This window comes from Toxorhynchites rutilus, chromosome 2, assembly GCF_029784135.1.
Source record: "Toxorhynchites rutilus septentrionalis strain SRP chromosome 2, ASM2978413v1, whole genome shotgun sequence".
In the NCBI taxonomy this organism is placed as follows: Eukaryota; Metazoa; Arthropoda; class Insecta; order Diptera; family Culicidae; genus Toxorhynchites; species Toxorhynchites rutilus.
Genome location: NC_073745.1, coordinates 12,899,507 through 12,916,485, shown reverse-complemented (window position 1 = coordinate 12,916,485; position 16,979 = coordinate 12,899,507).

Below are 16,979 nucleotides of genomic sequence, written 5' to 3'. Positions count from 1 at the left end.
CCTATGGACATGTTCTAAAATGATAGGCAGAACATGGGGCCTGAAACCAAAAATGGTTATGTGGGTCTATACAGCAATTGTGCGGCCTTGGATAACCTATGCCTCATTAGTATGGTGGCCAAAGACTAAGGAGACTGTAGCTACAAAAAAGCTAAACAAACTCCAACGACTGGCATGCGTTGCTGTAACAGGAGCAATGCGAAGCACACTCTCAAAGGCACTGGAGACTATCCTTCACTTGTTACCTTTGGGTCAACATGTTCAGCTGGAGGCTAATAGAAGCGCTCTAAAGCTAAAAAGATATAAAAAAATATTAGACGGGGACAAAACTGGTCATTTGAGCATCCTGAATCTCTTACCCGTTGGACCAACCTCAGAGATGAACAGCGATTGGATGGAGCCAAGGACCAATTATGACATTCCATACACAGTGATCGAACTTTCTCGTTCAGTATGGGATGAGGGTGGTCCCGATGTTCGTAATGGTTCTATCCTGTTCTATACCGATGGGTCGAAAATGGGTAACAGAACAGGTGCTGGAGTGTATGGTCCCAGAATAAAAATTTCTGTAGCTATGGGGAACTGGCCAACAGTTTTCCAGGCAGAAGTAGCTGCAATAATAGAATGTATAAATGTCTGCCTTAAAAGAAATTATAGACATGCTAACATTTGTATCTTCTCAGACAGTCAAGCAGCACTTAAAGCCCTCAATGCTTTCAAGTGCTATTCAAAAATTGTCTGGGAATGCATTTGCCTTTTACGACAACTGTGTCAGAGAAGTTCGGTACAACTATACTGAATTCCTGGCCATTGCGGTATAGAGGGAAATGAACAAGCAGATGAACTCGCAAGACGCGGCTCAAGCTCACCCTTCACTGGTCCAGAACCATTCTGTGGAATTTCTGAATGTGTGTTGAAGAGTGAGCTGAAGAAATGGGAAGACCGGGAAGTAATGGCCAACTGGATGGCTGTACAACTCAACTAGTCAAAAAAATTTATCACGCCGAGTATTAAAATTACTCAACAATTGCTGAGTCTTAATAAGAAAGACTTCAGCACATTCACTGGTCTTATAACAGGACACTGTCCGAGAAAATACCATCTCAAAAACATAGGTTTAGTGCAAGATGATATTTGTCGCTTTTGTAATGCCGAAAGCGAAACCTCGGCACATTTGCTCTGCAAATGCGGAACACTAACAAGACGCAGACTTCAACACCTTGATAAGGCTATTCTGGAGCCCAAGGAAGTTTGGTCTGTGTCGCCGATCAGGACTATAAATTTTATCAAACAGATTATTCCTGATTGGCACCTATCTCGCTATAGCTTTCAGTCTACTTCTTCATCAATAAGCAGTAGATAAGCTTGAAGCGTAGTACAAAAAATGGGGCATACCACAATAGTTCAAACTAATGGACGCAGTGGTTCACACCCAACAAGGGAAAAAAAATATATAAACAATTTTCTATTTACTCAGTCTTAAAATAGGGTGACAAAAAAAAAAGACATTTGAGAGTTCTTTTAATTTTCAATGATGTATGTTGTATGTATGTTTACATATGTATATGTCATTGGCAGAGATGCCAACCTGGTACGTTCCCTGATATCCTGACAAATACTCAATTTTGCCTGATTTCTCCGGAATAATCCTGATTTCCCTTTATTTCTGTACTTTTTACTTTATCAGAATGAAAATTATTATTAAAAATATACTGTCAAAGTTTTCCTGGATAGAAGTGAGAACTGTCATTATAGCTCTCCGGTCCACACATGTATAATTCTTACATTAAATTAAATTCACCTGATACAAAGCTGTAGCAAACTTTTTTTTAATCAATATGTAGGATCGTTGTAAATCAACTGAATAAGCTTTTCCAGAGTGAAAATCCCGGATTCTTCGCACTACGCGCAAATTCAGATTATACGTTTACGCAAAAAAATCGAATAGTTCCTTATTAATGTTTTTTTCGCTCCGTCGATGGTAACACTGCATTCCCCACTTCAGGACGGTAATATTCGGATACTCGTCCAGTCTGATCGAATGGTTTTTAGTGTCAAGATGTACAATTTACAAGAAGGTGTATTTTTAGCGAAATCGTATTACTCGAGCAACTGAAGCCTTTATGAAACTTCGTCCTCTTATGGTAAGAATTTCAACATTTCTCGTCGTCGATTACTTCCTTTGGGGGTACGTGAAGGACCGTTGCTATGTTAATAAGCCACAAAATTTGGAGGAACTTAAAGAAGAAAAAACTCGGATTTTCAACAGCATCGAAGTCGTAATGTTAGAGTTGTGCATGAAGATTTTGTTTATCCCTTTCTGTTTATTTTAGACTCATTAGCATTTTAGCCGAATCCCGAGCCGAATTTTAATCGTGTACATGTCACATGTTTATCATATCTATAATTAGCACATTACACAGTTATCATTTTTCGGCGTTAGAGTATTCTCCCTTCTATACCATCATTGCATATGGTACACATTTACACAGTAGCCATTGAGACGTAAGAGATTTTCTTCTGTTCTTCCATTATCCAGTTAGACTGGACAGCGGAGACAGTTGATTGACCATTGTTGAGTTATTTATAGAACAGCAGCCCGATGTGTCTTGAGTTTTGAACTCACGATCGATCGCTTACTAAGCGAACGCGCAACCAGTGTGGCTACGGGAATTTTTTTTTTATCTGTATTATAGTTTTCAACTCATTAGGCTGGTTCGTCACTTTTACTTCCATTTTTGGAAGAATGTCGGGAGTGAGAATTGAACTCGTGACCTTTAGCGTGAGAGGCATGGATGTTACCACCACGCCAGATCGCCTCCATGGCTACGGAAACCCCTCATGAAGAATTTTGTTCACCGTTTAAAACGCGTTAACGAAAAACGCGCTTACGCCTTATAATTGATTAGTTCTCGGGATATGCAGAATTTGTATTTCATTTGTATGGTAGACAAACCAACCCCCACCCCCCAACTCTCAGAGAGGGGGAGAAATGTCGAACCACCATAGAAACATTTATTGACCCCTAAAACCATCACATGCCAGATTTGGTTCCATTTGCTTGATTAGTTCTCGAGTTATGAATGTTATGAGATGCAAATGAAAAATGATGGCAAGCTGATGTTGATGTTCATTCCACTGGTGTTCATTGATATTGTTGTTTCATGTTTATCAAGTCTCGCTTGAGCAGTAGATTATCAATACAAGGCTGAAATTCACCGTATTTGAATGTCGTGAACGTGAATATTTTCGACACTGCTTTCCACAGAACGATCTATGGCTGAAAGAAATGTTCTAATTTATGCTATTGCTATTGTTTAACCCTCTTATAGTCGCTTATCTGTCTCATAGACCGAAAAATCAATAATTCTGTTTTAAAAAGGCTGATTTAATTCACTATTGAAACTGGATGAAGATGAAGAAAAAATATTTTCTAGAGTTTTTTCCATTCCATTTTATAATTTTTTTTTTTTTGAACAAATACCAATAATGATTGATTTTGCGTCCAAGTACGGAAAGGTTGAAAAAAAATAGATTTTGCATAGTCCAAAAATGTGTTTAATGTTAGAAAAAGGAATTTAAACTAATTTTGTTTGCCTGTGCAGGCTGTTTGTACGACATAGTACGACAAATGTTTCTCCCCATCGATCAAAGATATTTTCGGTTTATTTATGATTTAACAAGGAAAATGTGTGTTCACTTCCGTATTAACACATTAATGACCGCACGTTTTGGGGCAAACTTGAACGCTTCATTTGTTCGGATTCCACGAATGAGATCGTTTCCTTCGATGTGGATGACTTTTACGAATCCATAATATCTGAATTACTTAAAATTTTTGTGTGAGACATGATTTATTCAACTTTTTTTTATGATTCGATTGAGTTGTGGGTTACATCATCATCGAATTCACAAAGCCAACAACAACGTAAGCTTCCTCGTGCTTCCTCGACAGCATGAATATGAAAATGGCAAAAATGTCAATAATACTAATTTTACACATCTAATTAAATTCAACCATAATTGGACCGGTTACAGAAAATCCATGCACGGAAATTAACACAAATGAGCAGAATATCCCAAAGCGGTTCAATAATTGAAAGGGTTTTCACTTGAGCATGAGTGCACTCCGGCAAGGAAACATTCGAGCCTTGTTCGAGTTGATTTTGCTGTCAACTACCGCTATTATTTCAGGTCACCAGCTTCCTCCACCCGAGAGCCACCACCATCCGCGACTACCACGCATCCAGCCAAATGTCGATACTTGAGGTGCACACAGCATTTGCAGACCCCATAAACTCACCGGGAAAGAATGCTTAAGTAACGATTTTCAACGACAACAAAAAAAATAAAGGTTCCACATGAGGAACGTTCACACAAAACCGAAAACAACAAGAACCACACAACCATTTTAAGGCAGCCTATGCCAAAGGGAAAGACTCACGGGAGAGTCAATTTTTTTCAGTCAAGTCGCACTCCAGTTTCCACTCGGCACGCTGCGTCAACCGTCTCATCATCCCACAAGGTGTACCAACTCTCGCGGTGCCACAGCATAAGGAAAGTACTTTACTGCTGGTTGCTCTGTGCGAGACGCATTTGTGTACACACATATGCCACGATTACGCCACCGGACGAATGGCGCGGGGAGATTAAAGGGGTTTTCTTGACTCAAGTGCGACAGGGCGGTGTGTTCGCGAAGGGTAGGAAACAGCACTTTTCGAGACAAAACTGAACGCATAAACATAAACCGTCTAGTCGGTCGCGTTGCTCACCGTGTAATGTATGTAAAATAGTATGTACTCTAATGATCTAATGCTGGAGGTGTGGCGTTGCACCGATCGTAAACATTTTTTTTCTGTGAGGATATTACACTTTCGAGATGATTTGTTTCGTGTTATTGTTCGGGGCTTAGCGAATAGGTAAACAAATTTGCATTTTTTGGGCCCAAACATGTTTTTTCTGCTTTTACTTCGTATAGCTACACAACGCGCCGAGTTGGAACAAAGCCACTGCATTTGGGCTTGCCTTAAGTACGCTTTTAGAGAGCACTCGTCGCAAGAAAGCTGCGGTAAGATTGTGGTTCTTGTTCGACTCGCTACCTAATCCGTCCCCAGGTCTGCTCCATGATGCGGGATGAGTTGGGGTCGGGAGGGGAAAGAAATAAGAGGAGAGTATGTACGCGCACCCATAATGTATCAATAAAGCGAACTGAGCCATTTGTGAGCAATTATTTATGCATCGAGTTCACAGACTAACTGGAAGACAGCATAAACTTGGTGGAGAGTGATATGCCGTAGTTCCAGCGAACAGCACAAGGTAAGCAACAGAGAGAGAGAGGCAAGGCACCGAAATAAGCGTAACAAACCAGGCGATCCCAACACTGAGATGAACAAGCGAGCGAGCGAGCGAATGATGCCAGTGATGATGATGGCCGCAATCATCAGCGGCGTTCTGGTCGTAACGATGAGATGGAACTGCCCTGGGCCAGGCAGAAGTACCACGGTTTTCGTCCCGCTCGGTTACACTAATTACGTGCCAGCGGGCCCTGCAGGTGAGACTAATTGAATCTAATAGATCTTCTCACTCCCATGGGCCAGTTAAACGTGTGAATGATTCCTCGACGGACGGATTACACAGGCACCTCTGCCTCAACACCTCGGATGAACACAGCGCGCAGAGTTGAGCTGTTCTCTAGGAAATTTGGTGTATATAATTTTTCAAAAGCAAGAAAAAAAAGTATATGGCGATGCTTGACACCAAGCTTGAACTTGAATAATGTTCTCACAATGATGAGCTCATTATTTTTCGTTTTTTATTGATTTTTTCGTTACGTTCTTGTGGTTCCTCACTGTTGGTATTTAATCTGTCTAATCTTGAAAAATAGATTTATCTATATTATGTTCTTCCATTCCAAATTTTATCAGACTTTTGTTCTGGAAAAAATCCATTTCCATTCAAGATCTTTTAAGGGAAAATTATTCAGACCAGTACAACACTCATATCAACGTTTCATACGATCGTAATGGGTTAATGTAAGGAAGCAGATGATAGTGCCCTTCACATGATGATGCAATAAATTGAAAAAAAAAATTCTATTACATGTAATGTTCCTCTATTTAATCAATTCTTATCTGTATTATATTTATTGTTTACTAGCTGACCCGACAAATTTCATCTCGCCCAATTTTTTTTTTGTTATCAATACCTTCACACATTCACGTTTTCTTACTAAGCGCAAGTTCATGGGTCCAATCGCAGAACTGTTCATTGATGATCTTCTAATCGACCTCGCTGAATTTACCTTTTACTACAAAATTCCTAGTACTTCTATCAAAACTCATCATTATAATATCAGATTATTTTCAGACATAATTCTCTTTCAAGATTTTTCGACCACTTGCAAATAACATGTTTCTCCGTTACATGGAATAAATGTCTGATACAGAAAATATGATAGAAAGAAGACAGCCCTAAATCGGACAATTCTTTCCTCGAGTTTTGCTCTTACCAACACATTCGGCGATACATTTTTAATGGTATAGATAGAAGAGGATATAGGAGTGCGTTTCATCACATTAAAATCCATTTCCAGTTTCGAACAAAGATCAATTCCATTAGCGCAAACATCAATAGGACCAACAACGCTTGTCACTATTAAATTGTAGAACATATGGGAACTTAATTTTCCGAATGTTCCCTTTTCCTTCAGAGTTTTCCGAAAATTTTCAATTGTCATGTTTGGTTGGAATATTTTTGGTTGAAATATGTGTAATAATTTTATGGGACCCCCTGTTCATTCCAGAGGAGGGAGGGGTGTCATAGCATCATAGAAACATTTCTCATACCCAAAAACCCTCACATCCCAAATTGTGTTTGATTAGTTCGCGAATTATGCAGAAGTTTGTGTTTCATTTGTTTGGCAGCTCCCCCTTAGTGTCTAACCACCGTAAAAACATTCATTGCACCCTAAAACCTCCATATGCCAACTTTGGTTTCATTTGCTTGATTAATTCTCGAGTAATGCAGAAATTTGTGTTTCATTTGTATGGCAGCAACCCCGCCCCCACCCCCCCTTAAAGAGGGTGGTGGAGTCTCAGACTATCATAAGAATCTTCGCCGGTAGTTTCCGAGTCCATAAGTATCAGACAAACAGACAGACAGACATACAGACAAAAATCCACTCTCTTTACAAATATTTGGTAGGACAAAAAGGGACGATGAATGAGGAGTGATCCGAAAAGCCAATTTGAGAAAACATTTTTGCAAAAATGTTTATGCATCATAATGGACGATGAAACTTATGTTCTCGAAGACTTCAAACAGCTTCCGGATCTGGCTTTTTATACTGCAATGCGAAGGAATGCCGTAGCCGAGTGTTTCCGGACCAAGAATCAGTCTAAATTCCCCAAAAAGTACTTGGTTTGGCAGGCCATATGTAGCTATGGCCGAAAATCCAAATCTTTCGTCTCTACCGGCACTATCAACAAAGATGTCTACGAGAAGGAATGTCTCCAGAAGCGGTTGCTACCATTCATAAGAAGCCACGACTCTCCAGCGTTGTTTTGGCCAGATTTGGACTCTTGTCACTATGCAAAATCCATCCTGGAATGGTATAATGCACATGAGGCCAAACATGTGCCAAAAACAGCAAATCCACCGAACTGTCCAGGACTTCGCCCAGTGGTAAAGTGCTGAGCTCTGATTAAGCGAAAACTATTCGAAACTAAGAAGAATGCGAATGGCATTAATGATTTCAAGAAAAGATGGAAAAGCGCCGCCGCCAGCATATCTGAGGATACTATACGGAACCTAATGGCAGATATACCCAAAAAAAGTTCGTGAATTTTACAGACAACGTAATTAACATCGAAGTAAGCTTTCCTTGTTTTAGATATGAGGCTATTTACTGAAATAAACAATCTGTTTTGTTGTATTACGTGAATTTTTGTTTTACTGACATTATCTTGGTGTCCGAAATTTAGCGTGGACAGGCTTTAGAATACGATGCACTTTGACGCCACTTTTAACTCTTTGTGGTCGTTTGTCTTCTCTCAGCCACCGCAGAAAGAAACCTTGCTAATCTTGTATTTTACTCAACCAAGTATCAGTTTATGCTTTTCCTAAACGAAGAGTGATATCTAGTGAACCTGTTCACGAACCAATACGGTGCTCCTACAGGTAATAGATAACGGTACTCAGCATCAAACAAAATAGTCACCCACACAAGACAACGCACAGTGCTTTGGATGCATTGGAATGTGGGACAAAAATCATAACAGCAGAATTTAGCCACTTTGGAGTGTTATATGTTCATAAGTATCAGAACTACTGTTTGCATAAATGTCTCATTTTGTTTGAATAATCGCATAAGTGTCTCAAGCGACAAAATATCTGTTTATCTGAAGTGAAAATGTTTGATCATTTCGAAAACGCAGAAATCATTATTTGAATAACTACTGGTTTAAATTATGTTGAAGTAGTTATTTTCAAGAAGCAGAATAATTGTTTGCATAAGTGTCTAATGTCATCTGAATAATCTTATGTAAACAAATATTTGTTAAAAGTGAAGAGTGCTAATCTTTTCGGATACACATTGGTGGCATTAATTACACATTTATTGCATCAATGACAAAAGTGTCTCATATTAAACGGATAATAAAAATAAAATTTTGTATTGATTAAATTCCATATGATTTACTTTTGGAGACTGTTTCGAAAGATTTCACACGAAGACGAATTATAAAATATTATTTTTATATAAAAACATCATATTGAAACGCATTGTTAAGTTAATACATCTATATAGTTCACAAAAAAATTAAAAAATGTTTTTTATAACCTTGCATGTATTACTGTTTTTTCAAGGGAAAATAATTCCGACCAGTACGACACCCATGCCCAAATTTAATACGACCGCAAAGGGTTAATCTATAAGCAATGCTCTAATTCAAGAAAATTGAATGATCGATTGGGAAAAGTTACCAATAAGTTCAAATACTCTCCTGAATTCACACAAGCTCTCTCTCCGGTAAATACGAATATAAAAAAAAAAACAATTTGCTTTTTATTACTTGATGGCTCTGAAAAGAACCGATGGCTTGCGTGCTTTTATAAATGCAGTTAAAGACGGTTGGTTCATGAACCAGTATTGTTCTTGCGAGAATAATACTCGAACGATCCGTAAAGCAATAAAGAGCCAATTTAAGCAAATTATCGTAAGTCGTGATTTGTGTCCACAAAGCAAAGCTTCCAACGATTCTATTCATCAGTTGTTTGTTGTAAAAGATCCGAAGTACGCTGATTTATACGAGATACGAGAATCAAATGCAGCGTTCGTTGTACGGGCAATGAGAGATGAGAGTGGAGATACTGCGATTCATGATCCACCATTTCTTGAGAGAGATTTGTTTTTGCTGGAACAGTGAGATTTGTTATTGAAGCGAAAAGGAAAATTCGCGTTGACGACATTGATCTTCGTATCACGACTTTGGGAAGCGACAGTGGCTATAATGAATTTTCAGGTGGAATGAACACATTTTCAAGATGAATATTATTAATGGAAAATAACTGATCTAAATATAATATGTAATATGTTATATGTCTAATATGTCTAATGCGTTATATCTAATATGCAGATCAACGGTGTCGACGCCTGAGAACGATATCCGTTCAGGAAGGTAAATTATTATTTATCAGTTTACCAGACCCGAAAGCAGTTTTAAAAGTTTTAAATTTTAAATGAAAATTTTGACTTCAGTAAAAAAATTAAACATCTATTATTTCAAAAATTTCGAAGCATTCTAAAATAATATCGGAAATGATAAACAGGTGGACAAGTGGATTGAATAATATATTCCGTAGTCCTACGTCAAAAATGCGGTTGTGTTGGATACAACACCTTACAATTTTTAACCTGTTATAGGATATGCGGTTTCTGCGTGGAATGGTTGTACCCGACACACAAACCTAGGCTCCATCGCATGCAATACAAATCTTGAAGAATATTCTTAATTCGATCCTCCGAACAGGAACAACGGAAGTGCATGAGAGGGCTTGCCTGGATAACCTGGTGATGAGGTTGGACAACTATTGTCAAAAGTATGGAGTGAGGAGCTCAGATTGGGAACATTGCATTGCTCGTGCCTGTAATGTCTAAACAGGCTATAGTATTATTTATTAGTTATTAGTTTGAAATAATTAGGATAATTAGGACAATAAAAATAAATCCAAACAAAATTGCACCATGTGCAGTGAACTGTCTATAGTAGAAATTCTTTTCAAGTAATTATTTATATCAATTATGATATATGATTTTTCATAATTATTCAGTAACAACAAGGATGAAAAGCAATTTTCTGAACACTTGAAATTTAAGATAAATGTATGCTGTAAAAAATTATTATAAAATAAAAATACATTTATTGAAAAAAATCAAATCACAGGCTCAATCCAGCCAGCGAGCAGACAATCGATTTTTACGACATTGCTGCATTACAATGAGGAAGCAAATTGCTTGTGCATTATTTCGCGGGAGCTAGAATTTATCATCAATCAACCATCTTCAACTGTTTTAAATAACCATCCATCAGTCCTTTTAAGATCCCTAAAATTTTCTACTGAAGAGTTGTTCAAAAAAATTTTGATGCATCCGAAGTGAAATATATGATTGTTGATTTTTATATTTATTTATTGTCCAGAGAAGAGTTGGTGTGAATTCAAGAGTATGTTCTAAATCATCGATGATCTATTCCGATTAATTACTTATTTTTTGTGAATTCAAGCATTGTTTCCAGCATAAAAGTAGCACCAAAACGCAGCGTATTTCAAGCCGGATGTACAGAAAGTATTTCCAGTGATGAGAGCTGTGTTTTTCTGTGGAACTTGAAGATGAAGTGGGGTCGAGTTTGCATTACTTAAACTTGTTGGAGGGTTGTCTTGCGTTACTCAAGCAGGAGGTGGACTTTTTTTTAACCACACCTTGAAACCTGATATTATTTCATCTGAATTGAACAGACTTGATTAGTATATTATACTTTTATTCGATGATGTGCTAGTTGGTTCATTCGATAGTTTCGAAAGTATTGCACTATAACTGCATTTCTATTGGGAAAATAGAAAAAAAACCATGGATCAATGAGCGTATTCAATAAGATATATTGGATCGTGATCTTCGGCTTGCGGAGGCATAGAAGGCACTACGCATTGAAAAATTGGGCTTTTTTCAGGACTGCAAACGCCTCCCAATAAGTTTTGGGCTCAGAGAGCGTTATGGGATTTATTAATTCTTAGCTGTAATATTTTTTGGTTCGTAACTAACGTAACTTCTTGTTCACAATCATGTATACAAATTGCAATTATTTTTGTCACCCCTGGCGTTTTTGGTTAAATACTTCCGAAAAATCGAAACAAATCACAATCATTTTGTCACCCCTGCACAATGGTCCAGGAGATGCATTTATGTGGAAATTAGCATTTAGAGCTCGACAGTTATTCTCTAGAAAAAAAAAATGTCTTCGACAAAGTTGTTACATAAGATAGAGCGCTCATTTTAATGTTGTCGAAAAAAGGGTGACCAAAATTTTCGATGAAATATAAAAACTAACTTTCTTATCTTTATACATAGTTCGATAATGTTGTAGTCTCAGTTATTTGAGATGCCTTTGTAGAACAAAGTTTGTTTTTATCTCTTGAAATAACCGATATAGCACTTTTTTCTAGGTTGCGTTAGGGTCACCATGAGAAAAAAAGTTTTTCTGCTCTAACTTTTATATTTCAGATTTTACATACAAACTGTCTTCGAAAGACTTTTAGAACATACTAATACAAACATTTTGCGATGCAGAACTTATCAATATCTCAACTTCACTCAAAGTTTTTGATATTTCTTCCCAAAAAAATACGCTCTTTTCAATTTCTTGCCAATTTTCCTGGGGCAAACATAAAAAATGTTTGTAGACGGAATTTGAAAGAACAAATTTCACTCTATGTAATATGTGATTTTCAACGATATGTTATTTTTTTATATTTGAGTAAATTTAAATTGTATTCATGAGTTTTTGGGTGAAAACCCATCAATAACTTCTAGCAGGATTAATATATTGACAAATTCTGCATCGCAAAATATTGGTATTGATAAGCTCTAAAAGTGGTACGAAGACAATGTTGATGTAGAATTTGAAATATAAAAGTTAGAGTAAAAAACGGGTTTTTCATGGTTACCCTAATGCAACTTAGTTAAAAAAAAACTTTGTGGCAGATATTTATTCTTTAGACATAAACTGTCTTCGACAAAATTGTTACATATGATAGAGCGCTCATTTTTATGATTTCAAAAATAGGGTGACCAAAATTGTCGATGAAATGAAAAATCAAACTTTCTTATCTTTAAGATAAACATAGTACGACAATGTTGTAGCCCCAATTATTTTAAACAACTTTGTAGAACAAAGCTTTTCTCTATCTTTTAATATAATAGATTTAGCTCTTTTTTCCTAAGTTGCATTAGGGTGACCATTTTTTTGTTCTAACTTTTATATTTCAAATTCTACATCAAAACTGTCTTCGCGCGACTTTTAGAACTAATCAAGACCAGCATTTTTCGATACAGAACATGTTAATATCTTAATCCTACTCAAAGTTATTAATGGTTTTTACCCAAAAACTCATGATTTCAATTTTAAAGTTAGAGCAGAAAACCAGTTTTTATCATGGTAGGGTCACCAACTATCGCCATATCGGTTATTTCAAAAGATAGAAAAAAAACTTTGTTCTACAAAGATGTCTCAAATAACTAGGACTACAACATTGTCGAACTATGTTTACCTCTTTCTTTAGAGATAAGAAAGTTAGATTTTTTATTTCATCGACAATTTTTGGTATTTTTGATAACATAAAAATGAGCGCTCTGTTATGTGTAACAACTTTGTCTAGAGAATAACTGTCGAGCTCTAAATGCTAATTTCCGCTTAAATGCATCTCCTGGATCATTGTGCACAGTCAATAAGAACTCCATCATCATAAATTTTGAACATTCCACTTTTGCATTTTTGGTACTATTACCCGATCTATAACCAGACTGAAATTATGTAATCAAATTATTTTTTATTAATAATAAAATATTATGCTCGAACGATTCTTTTAGAGCTTTCAAAGCTTGTAAACATCTTGCACAAAAATCACAAGCTTTGCTTTTTACAAATAGTAGCGATGATAGGCTATTAGATTTAAGAGTTTTCTAAGCATTAATAAACAAATTTTCAGGATACCTTTTCTATAACTTTATTGAAACTCGATCATGTCTATTATTCCACAAACTAATCCTTGCGAAATTTCCGTCGTGTTTACATCAAAAACTGATATCGTTTAAAAGTGATAGCCTAAGTGAATATATTTTACCTGCAATTCTACTGCATTTGATGCAAAAACTTTCTTTATGAGAGGAGATTATCTTTTGGGTACACCATCAAATAATCTAAGAGTTCAAAAGCATTTTCAACGTTTAATCCTGTTGTTGAACGCTAAACTTTCCGTTCAGGCCATTCCGTAAAAACCAGATATTTATTGATATCAGGAAATATTTTGTTCTATACAAGATCATGTAACAAATAAAATGAAGTTAAAAAACAAATTGTCCATTTTGAAACGAAAATAAAAGCGCTACAGTAATACATACTTGATACCTCAATACGACAACATACCTAGGAAAATTTTCCACAATATTTTTTATATATCCATCAAATTAGAATGAGACAATTCCCTTTTCAGCAACAATGACTGTGTTCACGAATCCATGGAAAATTGCTTATCAGAAGATTTATAATTATGATTTTCTTCAACACCGCATACAACATGTGTTTACTCCAACACAGAATAATTCCAATATCTAATCCATAGTTTGAAAAAAAAATTGTTTGAATGCTAAAATGTTAATTATATACGTTTGAATATCATATCAGAATGAGAAGAAATTCTCAATGAAAAATAAAGTTTCTTAATGAAATTCAATTCTCTTACAGAAGCCATTCCATGCCAGCAAATATCCATGACGAATATCTAAACATAAGCATGGGTAAGTTCATGCCTTCCAGATTTTTTCAACACTCACTTACTTCTATCACCATTTGCCTATGTGCACGGAAGCAGACCGCCACCTTTCATTCACATGCAGCCGACAGTACCCCCCGAGCGATATAAATGTGACTGACATGCATGCATCACACTTCGATGGGTCGTCTAACAAACGATATAATTATTATCATCAGCTGGAAATAATGGGCGAACTTAGGAGGAAATGGAGGGGAAAAAAACAAACCATAACTTCAATCATCGGCTGATCAAGCACCATCTCTCGTCGCTAGATTCCAATCGTTCCAATGTTGCAAATCCAATCAGCAGCAGCAGAGGCAGAAACTCCACACGCTACACACGGAGAGCATATTTTGTTTATTTTTATTGGGCACCGGAAAGCGAGCCCCCCCCTTTAGTCTCGATATGCGAAATGGTGCAGAAATACGAACATATCGCCACATTAAAAAGGAAAAACCAGATAAAAGCGAGGTGAATAAAAACACCTCCGGCGATAGCGAAAACCGATCCGATCCAACTAACATCGCAAGCGATCTTTTCCGCCAGTCCCGGATCCGCCATCCTGAAGTAGCAGCCACTTTAGCGACCGACGGGCCGAGTCCGGCCCAAGAGGCACTTGTAGGCCTCGTTAGAAGAGTTGAGTTCGGTCAATTAGCACATGGTGAAAGGTTGTGGAGGCAGCCCCCCGGTAAACCCTTTATTTCCTTTTTTGGAGTCTCTCATTCTGTTTTGGTTCGCTTTGTAGGCTCTTCTGTTTCTTCTTCAGGCTTCAGGGGCACCATTCAGTGCTGAGCCCGGGCAAGCATAGCGAAATGCGCTCGTCTCCAGCGAGAACACGCTCTTCTGATTCGTGGTGATGAATATACGAGGCACTACGGGTCTTTCTGGATAATTAAGTGAATGATGTCTAATCGAGCGTAATAATTTTTATTTTTCTACTTCTTTTGCTCTCCTCTGTGCGTGTCATTGTGGACCAATTTGTGCGAAGACCGGTGCTCGAATGCCCGCCTCTCGCACTAGGAACAAACCGCTGCATCGGGCCGCCGTGGCTTCCGAGTGTATCACCATGGTCATTATGCATGCATGTTTTCGCACCCGATTGGAGTATTTCCTCTGTGATGACTGGAGACTGTTCTGGGGATGATCACGGCTTCAGGGTGGAACTCAACCAAAGATTCTTCAAAAAATGTGCTATTGCGTTGGACGTTCCCCTCAAATATCCAAGATAAAACAGAAGAGGAGTGCACAATCATTATGCATGCCAATTATCGACAACAGAGAAGTACAAGAAAAACTATGTCTACATGCTTACTTGCAGTTATGATTGTGCCGTTTTGCACCCTGTTGTGGCTTCACCGAATCGCTTCAATTGTCCTCACTGGTTGCATATATGTCTGAAGCTGACTGAATGAATGAGTTAATGCATCAGGCCACAGCATATCGCCTCGTCGTTGGCTACGACATGGTGATTAGCACTACGATGACCGATGTTCAACGGAAACATCAACAGCTCTCAGCGGCTCGGCAGCGATCGGTAATCTGAGGGTGATAATGACCGTGACAGGCAACCAAGAGCCTCTATTTCTGCTCCTGAGAGAATGTTACTATTTACCTTCATGTGACAACAGCACCAATTGCTGCCGCACAATAATGGTTTCTGTAGTCACTGCAATGATTCATGAGACTCCTACACTGAAATCTTCGACAAAGTGATAGATTATTTCTTTCAAAATATACCTTTGTGGAATCCTGGTTGTCGAACAGAAGATAATCATGAGTAGCTATTCTAGTATTACTATCATTATCTACGTCTACTGTTCATGGTATCATGGATCGCCTCATTCTAACAACCGACTTAGTTGGGACGCATTCGTGTTCAGTTGTTCACAAATGTGGTAACTCTGCGTATTCACGTATTTTGAATTTGGCTCAATTGCGAAAAACCTTTCCAAATCGCCGAATTCAAAGATTCAGTAGTATTAATGATAACGCCGCCGTACTTTTCATACCTGAATAATGAAAGGATAATGAATGATGGTATTCCATTATCAATGGCGCATTTCATACAATAAAATCAAAACAAAGCATTAAATTCAAAATAAAAAAAAATCCCATGTCACAAAATGCTCTGTACAGGATTAGGTGATCCTGACCCGACCCACTAAATGTCAACGTTCATTGAGCACCTAAAATAACTGTTATTGACGACCTCTACGTTGAAATTAGTAAGAATAGAAGAGGAAAAGTTATGCGGTAATTTTCGATTCGGAAATATGAAAAGGTCACACGGGGTCATATCTGGAGAGCACGGTGTTTGTTCAATCACATTCGTGCCAGTTTCAAATTCAAAAATTCGGTCAAAAATTCATTCACAATGATCGATCGATAAGCGAGTGCATTATCGTAGTGCAACATTCAGGTGTTATCCTTCCACAAATCTAAGCTTGGGACCGTTTGCGACCGGGTAAGACGTGGACCGAAACGCTTGACAACGGGCCGAGATGGTACCAGCATCGTCAGAGAAGTGCGAAAAAACTTAAGAGCTACAAGCAGAACTATCAAAGAAAGTATATCATTAAACATATGTGATAGTGCGAACAGTGCGATTGAGACTGCAACGGCAAGATTTAAGGAGCAAGTTTGCGATCGTTAATCCGTAAGATCAACCAGATCAAACGTTTGGAGTTCGCCAATAAATACGTCCACATGCCAATGTCGTTTCGGAAAAGGTACTGTGGTCAGAAGAAAGCAGAATCGAGTTTTTCGGAACGAAACAACGACCCAGAGTATGGATTAACAGAGGAGATGAGCTGCTTGACAAGAACGATCAAAAGACAACACGGTAGCAGCAACATCATGGTCTGAGGATGTTTGCTTGGTCCGGTGTTGGAAAC